Consider the following 21,417-nt stretch of genomic DNA (forward strand, 5'->3'; position numbering starts at 1 on the left):
TTAAGTTCCTCTTAATATGAGGAACTACAAAAACATTGTCCAGTAACATATAACATTTCTTGTCCGAAATTAACTTCAGCCTGCCTACAGTAACAACTGAAACAACCTCACCAGTACCGACTCTAAGAGTCATTTCTTTCTTTAGCAACATTTGCCAGGAACTGATCCTTGGTAAGAGGAACTGACGTAATTAATAGCACCTGAATCTAGGATTCAGGCACAATCATCATTCTCTACCAAACACGTCTCCAAGACCAATAAATCACATTTATTGTCTTTCCTCCACTTTTGGAGAGTAGTGGGATCAATATCAGAACCTAAATAAGCTCCAAGTTACATTTCAGAGAATACTTCTCTTCTATAAACCTCAATAGAGTTAGTAACAATTACTTCCTCTTCCTGGAGTTTTAACTTTGAAACTAACACTACTAGTTTTTTCATCCATCCCTTTGTGCTCGAAAATGAAGAACTAACATTCAAACAAATCTTGCAATGAGTCCATGATCTCGCGTGCAATGACCATATTCTCAACCCTTTTGGCCAAACATCAGGTATGTTAGCCAAAATGTGAAGTCAGGCCAATGAATTAGCCTTCATCCACAACTCATATGCATTGTGAACACTTCGCGGTGCATCAAGGGTCGGAACTTGAGGACATTCCTCAACCATGACAAATTCGAGGTCGTTTACCATAAAATACGTTTTACAAGACTCTTTCCACTATTTGTAATTGGTCATATTAAAGGCTTTAAATAGAAATACTAACAAGTTGCTAAAAACAAAACACATTGATTACATTAGTTTTTAAGCAAATACCCATTGAAAAACATACAACATCCAATAAGGTTTAATAAAACTAACATGAAGCCCATGTGACATCTAGTTTTGTAACGACGCTTCAAAGGTTTAGGATAAAAGCCCAAGAAGGGAGGTCAATTATCCCTCTTTTGAATTAAGTTCTTAACCAATCATTAATACCAGAACAACTCTTGCTCTTATAACGACTAGCCATCATTGATTTGGTCAAGAGATCATTAACTTACTTAACAATCTCTCGTAAGTGTGACCAGCCATTTTAGGCCCTGGAGATCCACCCCAAGCAGCCAATCTGAAGGGAAAAAATCCGATTGGGGAAAAACCTAAAGTAATCCTATCCATTTCTGGAGTTCACGTTGAATTGACCAACTGCACAAAACCCATCCGAAGGGGGATGCACCTAAGGCGCCACAAAGGAGTATAAAATGATCTCACGGTGTGAACAAATGACAGAGACCATAGGACATGTTGACACACACCCTTCACCCACTTACTATAAATACTCTCTCTGTCTACCTTGATATTGGCTCATGCAAACACCATCCGAAAGGGGATGCTCCCAAGGCACCACGAGGCCAAGGATGAATCTCACGGTGTGAACATTTAGGGAGAAACATGAGTGGAATAATTAACATATCAGATACATCTCTTCCTCCCACTGCGTATTTTATAACCTAGGATTTAGTTTACTTAGAAAAAACATGGTTAAAAATTTTAACTAAGTGACTTTTTGGGTTTTCCAAAGAGTAACTTTTACCTTGGATAGTTGTTTCAACTTTTGATCATCATCCATTAAACTCTTTAATGGAGTCTTTGACCAACTGTCGCATGCTTGTAGAAAATCTATCTAATTCATCTTTCCAAGTAGGTTCCCAGGTAGGGGTGTTCCATTTCCGTTAGCTTAAGTACCCCAGCCTATACAGAACCCATCTTAGACAAAAGGTCCCTTATAGATAGATTTAATACTATTTTAATCTTTTACGGCAATCAATTTAATCTTATTAAACCGATTTTAAAAGATTAAAACTAGGTCACTAATCCCATTAGAACCTTTGAACTTAGGTCTATCTCAATCCAATTTTAAAAGCCTTTGAAAACATGAATTCATCTTAAGTCCACATGCAACTCTTTCTTATTGATTTTAGTTCTAATTTTCTTTATAACAATTATAACGGAAACAACCAAAACCACAACGCAAAGCTAACACATACGAGACATTCATAACTTTTAAAAACAACCTAAGTGTCATGCTCAATGCATTATTCGTTCATTGCTACCTTTTTATATAACATTTATACAAACAAGCAACGAATCAAGCACAACATGCTTCCATACACCCTTATACTATAACACTTATAATAAAAGGATGATGCATGAATATGCTCACTGTATGCAGAAATATAACTCTTATATTTTCATGATGCATGCACATGCTTTCATGTAATATCTTCGTGCCATATTATAACACTTATACATGATACATTAATGATTGAACAATCTAAGGTGAGTTTCAAAACTATATGTCAAATAATTTTCCATATAAACACCATACATCACATGTATAATAAACAAATGTCGATGAACTGGGAAAAATTGCCTCAAATCCTCAAAACTAAAGCTATTACAAAACCAAGGAGTCTCTGGTTCAAACAGGTGAACCGAGTCTTGAATTGTCCGGGCGAAGCAAAGCGTCTCCACTAATTGTGTACCATACTCCTCGTGATCATCTACATGAAAGAACAAACGCTTTCCTCTATCATTTACCTACGCTTCCAGATTTCGTTGAGCAACGATCGTGTACCTTTTACTATGCGATGAAGCATGAAGTATGCGATCGTCTAGTGCACCGCACACAATGCAAGCCTTATACGATCGTCTAAATGACTATGATGAAATGAAGCACGATTGTCTAAACGATCGCTGAGCGAGTGCCTTCATATCATATACCGTGTGATTGTGTAGGTAGTGACTATGCGATGAACATGCTAACTACACAATCGTTTGGCGCGCGCCTTCTTCTAAATGATAAGCATCATATGCTCCCACTACGATCGTCTACCTGCAGCGTCTACGCCATCGAGCAACCAACGCTACGCGATAGAGTATACGATTTACCCTAGCTAAATGACCGTTTAGTAAATACTACACAATCGTATAGAAAAATCTACACGATTGTTTAGTTAAATCCCAACGATCATTTACCTGAGAGTACATGACACGACCAACTCTTGACATATTCTTCATTGAGAACTGCATCTCTATGCTTCGAAACTTCATCACGAACGACTCGACTAACTAAAACACTTTGAATTACAGACTCGATAGCATGTTAATTATGCCCAAAAACACAGGGCCCTTTACAAATTAACACGTTGTAATTTAAAGAAAACTTTAAACAGAGGAAATTAAACCCATAAACATTCATCAACGCCATGCACAAAAGCATTTAACAATTAAACACAAATGTAGAACACCCACCACGACTATAAAAGAAGTTCAAAACAGAAGTGAAATTTGAAATATCAGAACAACCTGGCTCTGATACTAATTGAAAGAAATCATACATGAGAATTTCCATGAGTAGTGGAAGGATCGTTCCAAATTTCATTCGTATATGAACAACAACAATTATAGTCACAAATAAAAACATACGGTTATGCATAAATCGAAATTACAACATGCTTTTCTATAGATTAAGGGAAAGAATTAACCATACCTTTGAAGACTCATCTTCAAGATCTCTCGATCACGAATGCTCGTTCATAGCAAGACGGTAACCACGAACGCTCGAACACTACAAACTCAACACTACACGATCACAACAAACTCGAACACCGCGATCAACTGGATCACGAACACAGCGAACGCAAAGAACGACCTCCATAGAACCTCGACAGTGTCGAGTTGAGTATGACACCACCAAAAAGGTTACCTTGGTATTCTCGGTGTGAAAATTCAGAGCGTGGACTCTGTGTAGACTTGGTTAAAGGCAGAGATCGGAGGAGGACAATCGTGTAAACGATTGAGCAAGTGGGAGATGAAAGTGTCTATCGTATAGACAATGCCCAATCGTTTAACAAAAGCTATGCGATCGTCTAGCAAAAGCTATGCGATCATTTAGCTCATCGGACAGCTGAGTGTCTATCGTATAGAAACACTCCACGATCGTCTAGTCTCTCCAAGTTGTCATTTAGTAAATCTTATTTACTTGACAACTTTCCATGAGAACTTTCCAAGATTGGAAATCTCAAATCAACATTACTAAAATTAGGAAAACATTTTTCCTTTTATCTCACGGTTACCATGAAACCACCAATAATCTCCCACTCAATTGGTTATTAGAGAAAAAGAGATAATTATCCAATAATTAATATTATTATAAATACATATGATAACTAACTTACCATATTATATTTATAACCTATATTTTTAATATTTCATCTCCTGAAACATATAAACCATAGCTCATTTTTTATTTCATGGCATTTAATGTAAATCTCATTTACATTAATCCTCCACTAGATGTATCTCATACATCACACCGATCATATCATATATAATCGAATTACCTCTTGTCAATTTAAACATTTCAAATCAACACCAAGAACTGATCATCAACTTGAATCCATTGAGATGCTAAGGGGACCTTATGGACTTGTAGATCGAAGCTGCAACAGTACGTGAATAACTGACTAAACTCTTCAGTCACAGGATCCATCATCCATTAACTGCCAGGCACTTCACTAAAGACCGACAGCTGATCTCTCCTTATTATAGATATATTATGTGTCCATCTTAACCAATCAACAGTGCGATAACCCTTCACAGATCGCTCGTAGGTACAGCTCGGTCAATAACCGTTATGCCCCTATAGTTACATCTAACTCCTTAAGTACCATTGATTCCTCTAATGAACATAAGTCATAGTCCTACTATGTCCTCTCTTCCAAAGAGCAAAACAGGGGTTTCATTGAAGGAACTCCGATACCAATTGAAGGAACTCTTATACAAAAGTACCACTGAGAGGTAATTATGTCGTTCAGGCCTACTGTCGTTCATTGCATAAGTTTTAATTTTAAATGTGGTAATTCTGTCACAATTTATTTGGAACGATCTGCTTCTGCTCAGAGGTACTCTTGTATAAGAGTTCCTTCAATTGGTATCAGAGTCAGGTTCTTATATTCCAAATTCATTGATGCAAAGAATTGTATTTACTTTCTCAGTGGGTAAAAGCATGTTTGTCTCTGTTTAAGCGTTAAATAGTTTGTGGATGTGGGATTAATGAAGTTTCTGGGATGAAGCCTCTGGATTGTGTAAATTCTTTTACATTTGAAGTTAATTGTAAGGGCCCTTACGTACAGTTTGTAATTTCAAAGAGTTTGAGTTTGTGAGTCGTTCGCCAAGAAGCTTCATAGCAAGGGTTTCTGTTCTTTGAGGATGAAGACGACCAAGCGTTGGTCGGGTCGTGTAAACAATCGGGTGGATGATCATTGAGTATCGGATACTCGGGAGCTGATTGATATGCGCACACTAGATGATCGTATAGCTCAACAAGTTTCATCGCTTAGTTACTGACTATACGATTGCGGGGTAAATCATTTACTTAGCGCTTGTTAAGTGATCGTCTAGACAATCGGGCTTCACAGCTACGTTGTTGTCTAAATGATCGTTTAACACCCGCGTGTTTTTGTCTTGTGCCCTAAACGATCGTATACTGATGCTTTATTTTATGATGTGAAATTATGGAGGAAATGCGGTGATGGAATTGCATTGAGTAATCAAGTTTTCTCAGTGGAATCCAAGTGTAAACCCCACTGAGTTTCCTGGTAAGTCCAGGGCGAACTCAGGGACATGGAAAATAATATGCGGTGGTAATTTTTTTAAGAAAACCTTGCAGTAACCGGTAAATTAAATAGTTGTTGGTTTTTTTTGTTGCGGTAATGAAATAAATAAATGCGACGAATTTAAGAAAAGTTTGATTGTGTGATAGATGCACTGAGTATGCGGATGAACGGGTTGAGAAGGTCTTTAGCTAGCGTTACTTAGGAATGCATCAGACTATGCGATCATGCATGCACAGCAAGTCATTTTCCAATGAAAATGCGGTGTTCCTAAGTCTAGGACTCATGTGTTGAATGCAAAAGTGTCCATAGAGCTTATTCCTAAGTCTCTACTTTTTTCCTATGCGATGATGTAAGATGCACAAAGGCAAGGTGACCGCACACAATCACATCCTATCTCTAGGATGCATGCAATGCATTAATAGCAAACAGTGCTTATTTCTAAGCTTCTATCTCTTGATTATGCGTTCTAATCTGACTCTCCCGAGCCTAGATTCTAACCTGACCTTTCCAAGCCTAGATCCTTTCCTTAGACTACCCTCTCGAGTATCTCTAATGGACGAATGAAGCATACATAATACAAGATAATCACATAGAATGAAGATCCCTAGTTGTGCTAGCTAAATGCTTCTCAACCCATTCAATAGATTTAGCTACTCATGCGTGATAAACAAAGAGTGAATAGATATAGAGAAGTAAATTCCATTTCTATAAAAGAGTTTGAATACACAATAAGAATGGAAGATAAAGGTAGAGACCAGGCTAAAGTGAGCGATACCAATATATTAATGATACTCAAGCTAGTGAGACCAAGCTAAAGTGAGCGATACTTATATGGGCAGGGAGACTATGACTAGTGACACTTATGTGGCCAGCGATACCTTGTCTCGCTCCATGTCTCTTGGGTGAGCTACTTGCTTGTTCTTCTAAGCAGCTGCTTGTTTATTCAACAATTCCCAATTAGCTTTCAAAGCCAAACTAACTTAATTTCCAGTCTTCTTCTCAAAAAATTTCTATCTACAAACTTGTTTAGTATTGAATGAACAAACTTACCTTAAATTTAAGCTCAAAATTCCTTGTGGTTTGGCCGGAGACTACAAACCCTTGACACTGGACCCGATTCACCCGTGAATCCATCTTTCCAACAAATTTTTTGTTTCCAGCACTATTCCTTTGGAGTTTCCTTTTGGCAGCCCTAGCTCATAAGCTAGATTCACTCAACCTTCAGATGGCTTTGGCATCACCTCGATAGCACGAGTAAGTTGTCTGGAATTAGTGTTTGACGTCAGTTCACCTATTTACACCCAAGTTGTGAGCTGCTCTTTATTTACCGTATTGCCATCAAGCCACAATCACGCTTACTTGCACAACTTCAATGCCAAACCCTTAGGCCATCTTTCCAGTGCTCATGGTAAATGATGCATTATTTTATGAAGTGAAAATGTAGAATGAAATGCAATGATGGAATTGTGTTGAGCAACAAGTTTTCTCAGTGGAATCCAAGTATAAACCCCACTGAGTTTCCTGGTAAGTCCAGGGTCGAACTCAGGGACTTGGGAAAACGGTATGTGGTGGTAATTTTCAAGAAGACTTTGCGGTAACCAAATAAATCAATAGTTGTTTGGGTTGTTGTTTGCGGTGATAAAATAAATAAATGCGGCAGATTTGAGAAAAGTTTGATTATGCAATAGATGCACTGAGTATGCGTAGGAATAGGTTGAAAAGGTCTTTAGCTAGCGTTTCCTAGGGATACATCAAACTATTCAATCATGCTACACTCAGGCAACAACAAATCATTTTCTAATGAAAATGCGGTGCTTCTAAGTCTAGGACGCATGTGTTGAATGCAACAATGTCCATAGAGCTTATTCTTAAGTCTCTACTCTTTTCCTATGCGATGATGCAAGATGCACACAAAGACAAAGTGACTGCACACAATCATATCCTATCTCTAGGATGCATGCGATGCGTTAATAGTAGACATTGCTTATTCCTAAGCTCCTATCTCTTGATTATGCGTTCTAATCTAACTCTTCTGAGTCTTGATTCTAACCTGACTTTTCCAAGTCTAGATCCTATCCTTAGACTACCATCCCGAGTATCTCTAATGAACGAATGAAGCATACATAAAACAAGATAATCGCATAGAGTGAATATCCCCAGTTAAGCTAGCTAAGTACTTCTCAACCCATTCGACAGATTTAGCTACTCATGCGTAATAAACAAAGAGTGAACCGATATAAAGAAGTAAATTCCATTTCTATAGATAAGTTTGAGTACAAAATGACAATGGAAGTTAAGGATAGAGAGCCTAGTAGTAATCCCTTGCTGCTTAAGGCTTTTACACTGGCAACTCTATTCGATTCAAAAGATATTCCTGCTTTCACATGAGTTGGCCCTCTCTCTGGTCTTAAAGCTTTCGGCACTCTCCCGAGCTCACCGGAACGATCTATCGGCACAACTTCCTTCTCTCGCTTCCGCCTTAAAATAAATGAAAATCTAAGATCAAGGCTAAACTATCCAAGGAAAATTCTCTAACTCTCTGAACTCTTTTTTTGAAGGCTACCTTTGGTATTTATAGAGCTTCTGGGGTGAAAGAGGGCTTCTCTCTTATGATTGCACAGATGGGATGGCTTTAATTCTCTGGCTGATGCGCCGAATATTTGTCACCAAAAAGCTGAGTGTACTTGTTATCATTAGCGGCTGTCAACTTAATTCGGATTCGAACGTCATCAGCTTTCTGTCCCATCGTGATTAATTATGCCTTTCACCCAGATGCGCCCACCAAGTTGCGTCGGCTCTATGCGGCAATCCTTCTTGAGCAGATGTTGGCGAACGCAAATCACCGTAAAGCCTTGTGGTAATGCTGTGCTCGTCCATTGATTTCTTGTGATCGCTCTTTCCACCTTGTGTCAACGTATATTCTGCATAAAAATACAAAAATGAACTATTTCTATACGATGAACACTTGCGACTGCAATATTATGAATTTAATGCTTTTTGGACGCAATCTAACATATTTTATCAGCGCAATCCAACATTGTTTAAGAACTTAGCACTGTAATAACGTGCATTTCTGCCCGTTATCATATACCTGGTCATGTTTGCTAAACGATGGGAGCTTCGCCCAACGATTGAAGACCCGGTTCACCTATGAGCCAGTTTGCTCGATGGAAAAATGTAATAGATAGAGTTTTTCTTTCCGGTTTTGAGGCGGTTCATCCTGGTCCATTAATCTTTGTGAATGTACATAGGATGTATCTTTTATTTATATGTCATATGGTATGCCATATAGAAGAAGTCCCACCTTAGATTATGCATTGGTCACACATCATCTCTTTATTATAAGTGTTATGATTTAGAGAAGCATGATTTAAATTACGTAAGAGCATGCTCATGCATCATATAATATAAGAGTTATTTATGCATGCATAAAGCATTGACATGCATCATCTTTATATTCTAAGTGTTATAGTATAAGGGTGTATGGAGTATGTGTGCTTGGTTCGTTACTTGTATATAAAAGTTATGTATAGTAATAACCGGACATTGCATGACGCATGACACAGAGGTTAAATTTATAAGTTTATAAATGCTTAGTTGTGTGGCAATATATGGTTTTAATTGTTTCCTTTATAATGGTTATAAGGAAATTAGAACTAAAATCAATAAGAAAGACATGCATGCCAACTTAGGTTTGAATCATGGTTTTAAAAGTGTTTTAAAACTTGATGAAGATAGACCTAAGATCACGGTTCTAATATGATTAGCAACCTTAGGCTTTAATCTTTTAACCAGTTTAATATGATTAAATTGACTAACAAAAGATTAAAGTGTAGCAAATCTATCTATAAGGGACCTTTTGTCTAAGGTAGGTTCTGTCTAGGCTAGGGTATTTAAGGTGACGAAAACAGAGCACCCCTACTTGGAAGGTGAATTAGATAGATTTGATGCATGCATGCAAGGTTAAGGACAGTCTATTAAATAGTTTAATGTGACTACTTGAACTTGTTTAAATTTCAAAGACAAAAGTTGTTTTTGAGTAGAATAAACGGACTTAGACTAAAATCAGTAGCTAGATTGTCTAGGTTAATGAATCCCTAGTTATAACATTCAGTGGGAGGTACTTGGGGCATCTGATGCTTCATTTAAACCTCCCCTTTATTTTCCATACCGTGAGATCTATCCTCGGCCTCGTGGTACCCTGGGAGTGCCCCCCTAAAGGATGGTGTTTGGGTAGGTCAATATCAAGGTGGATGGAGAGAATGTTCATAGTAAGTGGGAGCGGGACGTGCGATAGCATATCCCTCGGTCAGGTTGAATAAAGTTTCTACGCATCACCTCGAGGCACCCTAGGAGTGTCCCCTTATAGGATGGCAGTTTTGCGCAGTTCTTTATTTGATCTCCTGTATAGGATAAGGTTACTTAGTCTCTTATCCTAATCTTCTTTTTCCCTACGGTGGACACATTAGAGTGAGACTTCGGGGCCAAAAACGAGGGGTTATACTTATGCGGAATTGTTAAGGGTTAACAGTTCTGGACCGAACAAATGGTGGCTGTTGGGTTCAGTTCCAAGAGTTGGCTCTGCCTAATGGTTGAGAATGTCTCATCCTAATAAAGGGGCATTTGATCACCCCACCGGTTACGTTTGTCCTGCCTCGTTGGGGCATCATTGCAAAATAGAAGTCTTATCACTTAGGGTACTTGGTAACTGTTTTGCTAAAACTAATTGGTGTTAAAATGTGGTTTTAGCAAAGACTTATAAAAGTTTGTTCATTTTTTAGCAACGGTTTTTAAAATGGCTACAACCACTATTGCTTTGCTAAGCATCGATAAGTTAACTGGCGACAATTACGATAGTTGAAAACATATGATCACGACAATACTAACCATCAAGGATCTTATGTTCACCCTTACAGAGGAGCGTCCTCCTATTCTAGTTCCTAAGGTTGCTCAAAATGTTCGGGAGGCGTACGTGCGTTGGACACAGGCAAACAAGAAGGCCTGAGCCTATATCTTGGCCACTCTTAGTGATTTGTTGGCCAAGAAGCATGAGCCCATGGTCTCAGTGTGTGAGATCATGGAGTCCCTACGGGGGATGTTCAGACAACCATCTGGACAGCTCAAGCACGAGGCTCTTAAATACATCTTCAACTCCAAAATGGAGGAAAGCATCTTTGTTCATGAACACATGCTTAACATGATGGTCCACTTCAATGTGACGGAGATGAATGGGTCTAGAATCGATGAGAGCAGTCAGGTTAGCATAATCCTGTATTCATTGTCGAAAAGCTTCATCCACTTTGTTAGCAATGTGATTCTTAACAAAGTGGACTATACCCTTACAACTCTCCTCAACGAGTTGCAGACATATCAATCCTTACTGAAAAGTAAGGAGAAGAAGGGAGGTGAGGCAAATGTTGCCTTGTCTTTAAATACGTTCCATCGAGGTTCGACCTCAGGGACTAAGTTTGCACCTTCTCCTTCAAAACCTGGAAAATGGAAGAAGAAGAAGGGTGGTAAGGGGAAGGGGAAGGTGCCTGCTAACCCGCCACCTGTCGTCCAATAGGCATCCGACGCAGGTTGACAGGAGAAAGCATTTCCACTGCAACTAAGATGGACACTGGAAGAGAAATTGTCCTCGCTAGTTGAAGGAAAAGAAGGGGGCCAAGGCTAAAGCCAAGGCGAACAAAGGTAAATATGATTTACTGGTGTTAGAAACTTGTTTAGTGGAGAATGATGATTTTGCCTAGATAATTGATTCGAGTGCCACTAATCATGTTTGTTCTTATTTTCACGGGATTATATCCTGGTGGCAGCTGGAGGCTCGTGAGATGGCGATGCAAGTAGGCATTGGGCACGTCGTCTCAGCTATGGCAGTGGGAGGAATCCAGTTGACTTTACAGATAGATTTCTCATTTTAAAAGATGTATTTGTAGTTCCTGAGTTGAAAAGGAACTTAATTTTTGTAAAATGCTTGTTACAATGTAAATATACTCTTCAGTTTAATGTGGATAAAGTGTATATTCATAAAGATGGAGTAGAAATTTGTAAATCAAAACTGGAAAATAACATGTATGTGCTAAGACCGTTAGCATTAAGTTCCCTCCATAACATAGAGATGTTTAAAACTACCGTAACTCAAAATAAACGTAAACGCGTTATGTTCAACTTTGGCACCTTCGATTAGGGCACATCAATCTCAGTAGGATTGAAAGGTTGGAGAATAATGGTCTTCTAAGTGAGTTAGAAGAAAATTCTTTACCGTTGTGCAAATCTTGCCTTGAGAGTAAGATGACTAAAAGACCTTTTACTGGAAAAGGTTATAGAGCCAAAGAGCCTCTAGAGTTAGTACATTCTGACCTTTGTGGTCCTATAAATGTGCAAGCCACGGGAGGCTATAAGTATTTTATTAGTTTTACTGATGATTACTCTAGGTATAGGTATGTTTATCTGTTGCAACGGAAGTCTGAGTCCTTTGAAAAGTTTAGAGAGTTCAAGGCTGAAGTTGAAAATGCATTGGATAGACGGATTAAGACACTTCGATCGGATCAAGGTGGAGAGTTTTTAGATTCAGAGTTTCAGGACTATTTGGTAGAACATGGAATCGTTTTCGAACTCTCAACGCCGGGTACACCTCAGCAGAATGGTGTAGCGGAAAGGAGAAATAGAACCTTGTTGGACATGGTTCGTTCGACGATGAGTTACGCTTCCTTACTAGACTCATTTTAGGGTTTTACAGTGGAGACTACAGTGTACATACTCAACTGTGTTCCTTCTAAGAGTGTTGTGAAAACACCTCTGGAGTTGTGGAATGGGCGTAAAGCTAGTTTACGTCACTTCCACATATGGGGTTGCCCAACACATATGCTTGAGGCTAATCCAAAGAAATTGGAACCACGGTCGAGGTTGTGCCTCTTTATTTTTATGATCTGTTGAAAAATAGAGTGTTTGTTTCTACAAATGCTACTTTCTTAGAGGAGGATCATATTAGGGAGCACAGTCCATGTAGTAAAGTCGTGTTACGTGAGCTTTCCAACGAAACTACTGAAACTTCAACAAGAGTTGTTGAAGGGCCTGCTTCATCAGCAAGAGTTGTTGATGATAGTTCATTTGGTAGGTCGGTTCCACCTTAATATTTGAGGGAACCTCGATGCAGTGGGGGGGTTATGAACCCACCCGTTCACTATCTAGGTTTCACGAAAATCCTGGCTATGGTAACTGATGGCGATGTTGAGGATCTGTTGTCTTATTAAAAGGCAATGAAGGATGTTGACCAGGATGAATGGCTCAAAGCCATGGATCTCGAGATGGAATCGATGTACTTCGACTCAGTATGGGATCTTATAGATTAGCTTGATGGGGTCAGACCTATAGGTTGCAAATGGATCTACAAGATAAAACGTGGTGCTAATGGGAAGGTGCAAACCTTCAAGGCTCGACTTGTGGCAAAGGATTATACCCAAGTAGAGGGAGTCAACTATGAGGAGACTTTCTCGCCTGTTTCCATGTTGAAGTGGATCTGCATCCTCCTATCCATTGTCGCTTATTATGATTATGAGATTTGGAAAATGGATGTCAAGACGACCTTTCTGAATGGCAATCTTGAGGAGACCATTTATATGGTACAGGTTGAGGGATTCGTTGCCCAAGGTCGAGAGAAAAAAGTTTGCAAACTGAATCATTCCATTTATAGACTAAAACAGGCGTCTCGATCTTGGAATATTCGGTTTGATACTGCGATTAAATCGTATGGCTTTGACCAAAACTTGATGAGCCTTGTGTCTACAAGAAGATCGTCAACGGTTCAGTAGTTTTCTTAGTGTTGTATGTAGACGATATCCTACTCATTGGAAATAATGTAGGACTACTGACTGCAGTTAAGAACTAGCTAGAAACCCAATTCCAAATGAAAGATTTGGGAGAGGCTCAGTTTGTTCTGGGTATACAGATCTTTTGGGATCATAAGAACAAAGTGCTAGCGCTGTCTCAAGCATTGTACATTGACAATATGTTGCTCAAGTACTCAATAGAGGACTCCAAAAGGGGTCTACTGCCGTTCAGGCATGAAGTTACTTTGTCTAAGGAAATGTTTCCTAAGATGCCTCAAGAGGTTAAGAAGATGAAACGGGTCCCATATGCATCTTCCGTTGGCAGTTTGATGTATGCGATGCTCTGTACTAGGCCAGACATCTGCTATGCTGTAGGAATAGTCAGCAGGTATCAGTCTAACCCAGGCTAGGGTCACTAGACCACAGTTAAGAACATCCTCAAGTATAATCGAAGAACGAGGAACTACATGCTCGTGTGTGGAACTAAGGATTTGATCCTTACTGGATACATGGATTCTGACTTTCAGACTGATAAGAACTCTCGAAAGTCAACTTTAAGTCAGTTTTTACTCTTAACGAAGGAGCAGTAGTGTGGCAAAGCACTAAGCAGGGGTGCATCGCCGACTCCACGATGGAGGCCGTGTAAGTAGCGACATGTGAAGCTGCTAAAGAGGTCGTTTGGCATAGGAAGTTCCTGACAGAGATGGAAGTTTTTCCAGATATGTCTATGCCCATCACCCTCTATTGGGAAAATAATGGTGCTTTGGCGAACTCGAAGGGGCCTAGAAGTCACAGGCGCGACAAACATATAGAGCGGAAGTATATTCTAATCCGCGAGATAGTGCATCGAGGGGACATGATAGTCACGAAGATCACTTCAGAGCACTATATTGTTGCCCCATTTACGAAGGCTCTCACGGCTATAGTGTTTGAGGGTCACCTTCAAAGCATGGGTCTATGGGACTGTCCGCAACTGGACTAGGGCAAGTGAGAGATATTTTTGTACTGGGCTTTAATGCCCTAGTTTATTGTTTTGTACTAGTTCTATGTACACCTCACTCGCTTTAGGACAAGTGGGAGATTGTTGGGGATAATGCTCTAAACTCTCGTATCCTGTAGTTTATAAACACAATTTTGAAAAAACGCTTGTGATGTATAATATATGATATTTTCTTCATTTATTCTCTTTGAACATTGGATGTTTTATTTGCTTTACCACAAATCAATAAACTAAAATCCCTAGTTTTCGTTATGTAGCTTAAGCATGTATGTGGAGACATACAGATGGATCATGTCTTAAGTGATAACCAAAATGGTCTGTAGTATATGGATATAGGAGGGAAACCTTATCTTGGTAACTCTACGGATACGGCCCACTTTGTAGAATAGTTACAAGTTTTGTGACTTACGATAGATGGTCTGATCCTATTCATTCATGTGGAGACATGCGAGCGGGGGCGTTCTATACAAAGAGTTTGTATAAGACCTGACCATGAAGTGTTAACGCCTTGTTATATAACGCCGTTCATGACAGAGATTCACTTCACTAGGATGACCGTAGGTAACATGACCTCAATCCTGAGTGAGTTGGGAACTCCTGCCTTTGAGGGCGGTCCTTTGATTTGTATGGGTTCGAGTGGCTTGATCGCTAACTCAAACCTACCACTTTGAAGATTCATCTGATTTGGGAGCTGGGAACTTAGCTACACAATATGGAATTCACTCTTTCCCCAAAGCAGAGGTAAGTAGATAGATTGCTCCCTTAAGGGCTGATCTCGGGGCTTGAACGATGTTCTCATGGCTTGAAAGGTGTGGACACATAGTAGGACTATGCTTTATTGTTCATTAGAGAGATCAGTGGTACTTAAGGAGTTAGATGTAACTACAGGGGCAAAACGGTAAAGTGGCCCAGCTATACTTACGAGCATCTATGAAGGGTCATCGTACTCATGATTGGTTATACCCGATGGACACAAAAATATATCTGTGGTAAGAAGAGTTCAGCTGTTGGTCTTTAGTGGAATCATTGACAGTTAACGGATGGTGGATCTCGTGGCTAAAGAGTTTAGTCAACTATTCACGTACCGTTGGAGCTTCGAGCCATAGGTCCATAAGATCCCCTTGGAAAGTTCTCACGGAAAGGTTGTCTTATACAGAATGATAATCCTTCACAGATCGCTCGTAAGTACAGCTTGGCCAATAATTGTTATGCCCTTGTAGTTACATCTAACTTCTTAAGTACCACTGATTCCTCTAATGAACATAAGTCATAGTCCTACTATGACTGAGTCCTCTCTTCCAAAGAGAAGCTATGGCCACTATGTTCAAGCCCTGGAATCAGCCCTTAAGGGAGCAATCTATCTACTTACCTCTGCTTTAGGGAAGGAGTGAATTCCGTCTTATGTAACTGAGTTTCCAACTCCCAAATCAGGCAAGTCCCTAATCAAAGGATCGCCCTGAAAGACAGGATTTCTCAAAACACTTAGGATTGAGGTCATGTCACCTATGGTCATTTAGATCAGATGTAAGTCTCTAGTATCAATGACGTTATATACAGAGATGAATCATCTCGTGGTCCGGTCTTATACAAACTCTTTGTATAGAACACTCCCACTCGTATGTCTCCACATGAATGGTCAGGATCTACCATCTGTAGTAGTTTACAACACATGCAAACCTCTACAAAGCAGGCCGTATCCGTAGTGTCACCAGGATCAGGAATCCCTCCTTAATCCTTATACTACAAACCTATTTAAGTTATTACTTAAGGCATGATCCACTTGTATATCTCATATACATGCTTAAGTTTGCATATGATAACCATGAAGCTTTGTTTATTGGATATGAGTAAATGCCAGAATGAAATAATTGTTATTTTATAACAATGTGTATAATTACAAACAACGAGACTCCAGGAGAATTAGGACACCAATTCCAACAGTGGAAACACTAAATTGAGCTGGAAGTATATAAGATATGAAAAGGGTTTGATAATTTCTGCAGAGTTTCTATTGAAGTTCTTAGTAAGCATGAATCATAATTCATTTCAGCACTTTAATTTATAGAGCTTTCACCATACAAATTTATGGTTTGCATGAAGGACAACTCCTACTTGATGGAGAAAATGGAGAAGTGAATAAGGAAGTTGAATTCATAGTGGAGATTTCTAACACCACTTTGAATTTTTTTTTTTCAAAAGGTTTTCCAAAAAATGATTTCCAAAATCATATTTTTTAAATTAAACTTATTTAATTTTATTTATTAGTTTTATAAAATTAATTCAAATGATTAATTTTTAAATAAAACTAAATAATTAAACCTTTTAATTAAAAATAATTAATTTAATATCTAATATTAAATTAATAAAATACTAATTCCATCAAAATGAAATTAATTTAATATAATTAATATTTAAATCATATTTAAACATTAATCGTTTCTCTAATTTCGTTTAGTTTCGATAAACTTAAACTTTTTAATTGTATCGAATACAATAAATAGAAACCCTAATTGAATTTGAACATTTCAAATTCTAAACCCTAATTTCAAATCTTATCAAGATTATTCAATTTATTAATCTAAATTACGAGCTAGTGGAGGGACCTTATGGACCTACAGATCATGAGCTCTAACGACTTGTAATTAATTGGTTAAACTGTAATTAATTGGTTAAACTCTTTAAACTGAATTAATCACTATTCGTTAACTACCAAGACATTCCACTATAGCTCGATAGTTGCACTCTCCTCACTATAGATATATTTTTGTCCATTTTAACCATAATCGGTAAGTCAATCCTTCACAAGTCGTTCGTATTTACAGCTGGGTCAAAGATTACCGTTTTACCCTTGTAAATACATCTTGCTCCTTAAGATCCCACTGATCCTCCACTAAATAATTGATTTATAGTCCAACTTATAAATCATAACCCTCTCTTCCAAGACAAGACATCAGTGCTTAAAAGAAAAACCCATCTGCTAACCCTAAATTAGGTAGGAGTGAATTCTATATCTCAAGGCTATGTCCTCAGCTATCTATCTAGTCTTATCCCTAAAATGGGAGGCTTATTGAGCAGTGTGGTTGGACTACTCTCACCTATACAGATCAAAGGATAATCCCAAATAAACAGGAGTTCATAGTTAGTTCAGGATTAAGATCAAACTACCCTAGGTCATTGAGTTTGAGATAATCAGTTTTAATAGTAAACGGTTGTTATAAAGAAAAGTGGCTATTTCGAGATACAATCTTATGCAAACTCATTGCATAGAATGCCCCCACTCACATGTCTCTACATGAATGAGTTTTGGATCACATCATTTGTATCAATATACAAAATGGGCCGCATCCAATAGTGTCACCAAGATGAGGTACCCAATCTCATCCGTATACTTATAGACCATTTAGGTTACATACTAAAACTTAATCCATTTTTATGTCACCACATAAAGTTAAAGTATTCATGGTATAGTCATGGATTCGTTTATTGGATTTTCATAGAAGGATGCAATATCAATAAAGAAGTCAACAACATTTTATTGATAAATAGAATATGTTAACAACATTTATGAACTGCGAGTTTAGGCCATTCCCAACAATATGCATGATTCTTTACCTCAAACTCCATAAATGGATACGAATACTTTAGTTTTTGCCCCAATTGATTTTTCCCTTCGACTGACTCATTGTGGCGGAACTCTAGAATCTAAAATGAGGGGTTATACTTACAAGAAATTTTAAGCGAGTTAAACAATTTCTGGACCGAAGAATTATGACTGATAATTGTAGTAACAAAGAGTTGTTCTGTCTATTCGTTGAGATAGTCTCATTTCAGTGAAGGGGCACCTGATCACCCTACGATGGCTTTTATCTTGTCTCACTGAAACATCATTGCAAAATAGATGTCACTTAGGGTGCATTAGCTTATTTTGCTAAATTTGATTGGTTTTTTCAAATGGGCTAATGCATAGGTTACTAATATAAATAATTTGTATGGTTTCAACAATTCATTAATTATGACTCCCGCGACACTTAATTTTCTCATCGTTGACAAACTTACGGACGAAAATTATACAACTTGGAAAAATAAATACAACACGATTTTAATCATCAATGACCTCCATTTTGTCCTTATGAAGGATTGTCCTATTCCTGCTTCAAATGCTGCTCGAAATATTCAAGAAGCATACGAGTATTGGACATGAGCAAACAAGAAGGCCCAAACGTATATCTGGGCAAGCCATTCAAACGTCTTGGCCAAGAAGCATGAGCCAATGATCACTGTTCGTCAGATCATGGAGTCCCTACGGGGGATTTTCGGACAAGCATTCACACAACTCAGCCACGAAGCTCTAAAACACATCTTCAATGTCCGTATACAAAAAAGGGCATCTATTAGAGAACACGTTCTCAACATGATGGTCCACTTCAATATGGAAGAGATGAATGGGTCTGTTATTGATGAAGAAAGTCAGATTAGCTTCATCTCAGAATCTTTATGTGAAAGCTTCCTTCGGTTTCGTAGCAATGCTGTTATGAATAGAAGTGACTATAACCTGACCACCTTGCTCAATGAGCTTCAGAATTTTCAGTCCTTGATGAAAAGCAAGGAACAACAGGGAAAGGAAAATGTTGCATTATTCTCAAAGTAGTTCTATAGAGGATCGTCCTCTGGAACTAAGCCTGTGCCTTCTTTTTTCGCAACCAAAAAGTGGAAAAAAAAGAAAGGTGAAAAGGGGAAAGCTAACCCACTAGTTGCTACCTAGAAGGCCAAGAAGATCAATGCTGCAAAGGGAATCTGTTTCCATTGCAACCACGAGGTGTAAGATTGTATAAGCAACAATGGAAGCACAAGGATCATCTAAGTACCCAAATTCACTAATTTTGGCAAAATATAAAGCATGCTCTTGCAGAAAAACAAGTGAGTTTCAAGACATACCTCTTGTAGAACTTCTTCAAAGCTTCTTCTTCAGCTATTATCTTTTCCAAATCTTGTTGCAGACCACCTCAAGATCTTCCCCAATATTCTCTTGGTGCTCTAGATTGAGTTGTGAGACTCAAAACAAGCTTAAATCAAGGCATGAAAGAGAAATACTCATTGCAGTAATCTTGTTGAAGAAGTCTTTCTTCAAACCGAATTTTCTCTCTAATTCTCTATAGATTGCATGTCCGATTTTTACTCCAATATCTTCATTATATTGCAGATCAATATGCAAAGAAAATAGTTGCATGAGTTGCAGCTCATGCTTGGAGAAGACAAGGCAAAGTGAATGTCATTTGAGTGAGCAACCAAGGAATGGATAATGGAAAAACAACTTTTTCCATTTTTGTGTTTTTGGTTTTCACTTTTTCAATTTTATCATAAAATAAAAAATGATTTTATAAAATCTATTTTAATTTTAATTAATTTCATAAATTAATTAACCATAATTAGTAAGTCGACCCTTCACAGGTTGTTCATAATAACGACTGGGTCAAATATTTGTTTTACCCCCGAGATTACCTCTTGTTCCTTAAGTCCTACTGATCTTCTAATGAATAATTGTTTTGTGATCCGATCAACAAACCGAGTACCTCTCGGGCCAATGAGAGGGTGGGGCCTCTTGTTTAAGACCCGGAGTTAACACTTAAGGGAATAACCTCTCAACTATCCCTAAAAGTGGGTAGGAGTGAATTCCATCTTGCACTCTTTGTCCCTAGCTATCTACCCGTTTTTACCTCTGAAATGGAGGTTTATTGAGCTAGCGTTGCTGAGCCAACTCTCACCTATGCAAATCTAAGGATAATCCCGAATAAACAGGAGTTCATAGTTAGCTCAGGATTAAGGTCAAGTTACCTAGGTCCTCGCTTTGAAATAGTCAGTCTTAAACAGAAAACAACGTTATAAAGTAAGAGTGACTGATTTCGTGTTCTGATCTTTTTCAAACTCATTGCACAGGATGCCCCCACTCCTCATGTCATAACATGTATGAGTTAGGATCATATCGTCTGTAGCACTTTACAACTCCTTGTAGCAACTACAGAGTGGGCCACATCCAATAGTGTTACCAGAATAAGGCATCCAACCTTATTCATATACTATAGATCATTTTGACTATTTACTCAAACCTGATCCACTTTTATGTCTCCACATAAAGTTCAAGTATTCATATAATAGTCATGGATCTTTTAGTTTATTGGATTTATTTCTAAAACAAAATAAACATTTTATATATTCAATAACAACTTATTGAATTTTTAGAATAAGTTTTATTGTTTACAAACCATGAGTTTTAGGACATAAAACCCAACAGTTAACACGTACCTTAAATTCTCAAATGCTTGTTGGTAGTCTTCATCGAATACATAGGAGCTATTCAATTCCAATAACGAGCTTAGTGGACACGCAATTTGGGAAAAACCTTTGACAGACCTTCTATAGAAACCTGCATGGCCTAAAAAGCTTCTTAGAGCCTTAACGTTCGCAGATGCGGGTAATTTTGCAATCACATAAATCTTTGCTTCATCCACTTCCAAACCTACTTTAGAAACCTTGTGCCCAAGCACAATACCTTCTGTCACCATAAAGTGACATTTTTCCCAATTGAGTACCAAGTTTGCCTCCTCGCATCTAGCAAGGACGGCTGAAAGGTTGTTGAAGAAGGTTAGATAAGAATCTCTAAAGACTGAAAAATCATCCATGAAAACTTCAATAGATTGTTCTAGAAAATCAGAAAAAATATCCATCATGTATCTTTAAAATGTCCATGGTGCATTGCAGAGCCCAAAGGGCATGCATCAGAATGCAAACGTTCCAAAGGGACAAGTGAAAGTAGTTTTCTCCTGGTCTTCTAGGGTGATTAGGATTTAATTATAATCGAAATAGCCATCCAAAAAATAGTAGAACTCCTTCTCGGCCAATCGATCAAGCATTTGGTCAATGAAGGGGAGTG

This window comes from Benincasa hispida, chromosome 4 (assembly GCF_027475165.1).
Source record: "Benincasa hispida cultivar pf3 chromosome 4, pf3_genome.v1.1, whole genome shotgun sequence".
Lineage (NCBI taxonomy): Eukaryota > Viridiplantae > Streptophyta > Magnoliopsida > Cucurbitales > Cucurbitaceae > Benincasa > Benincasa hispida.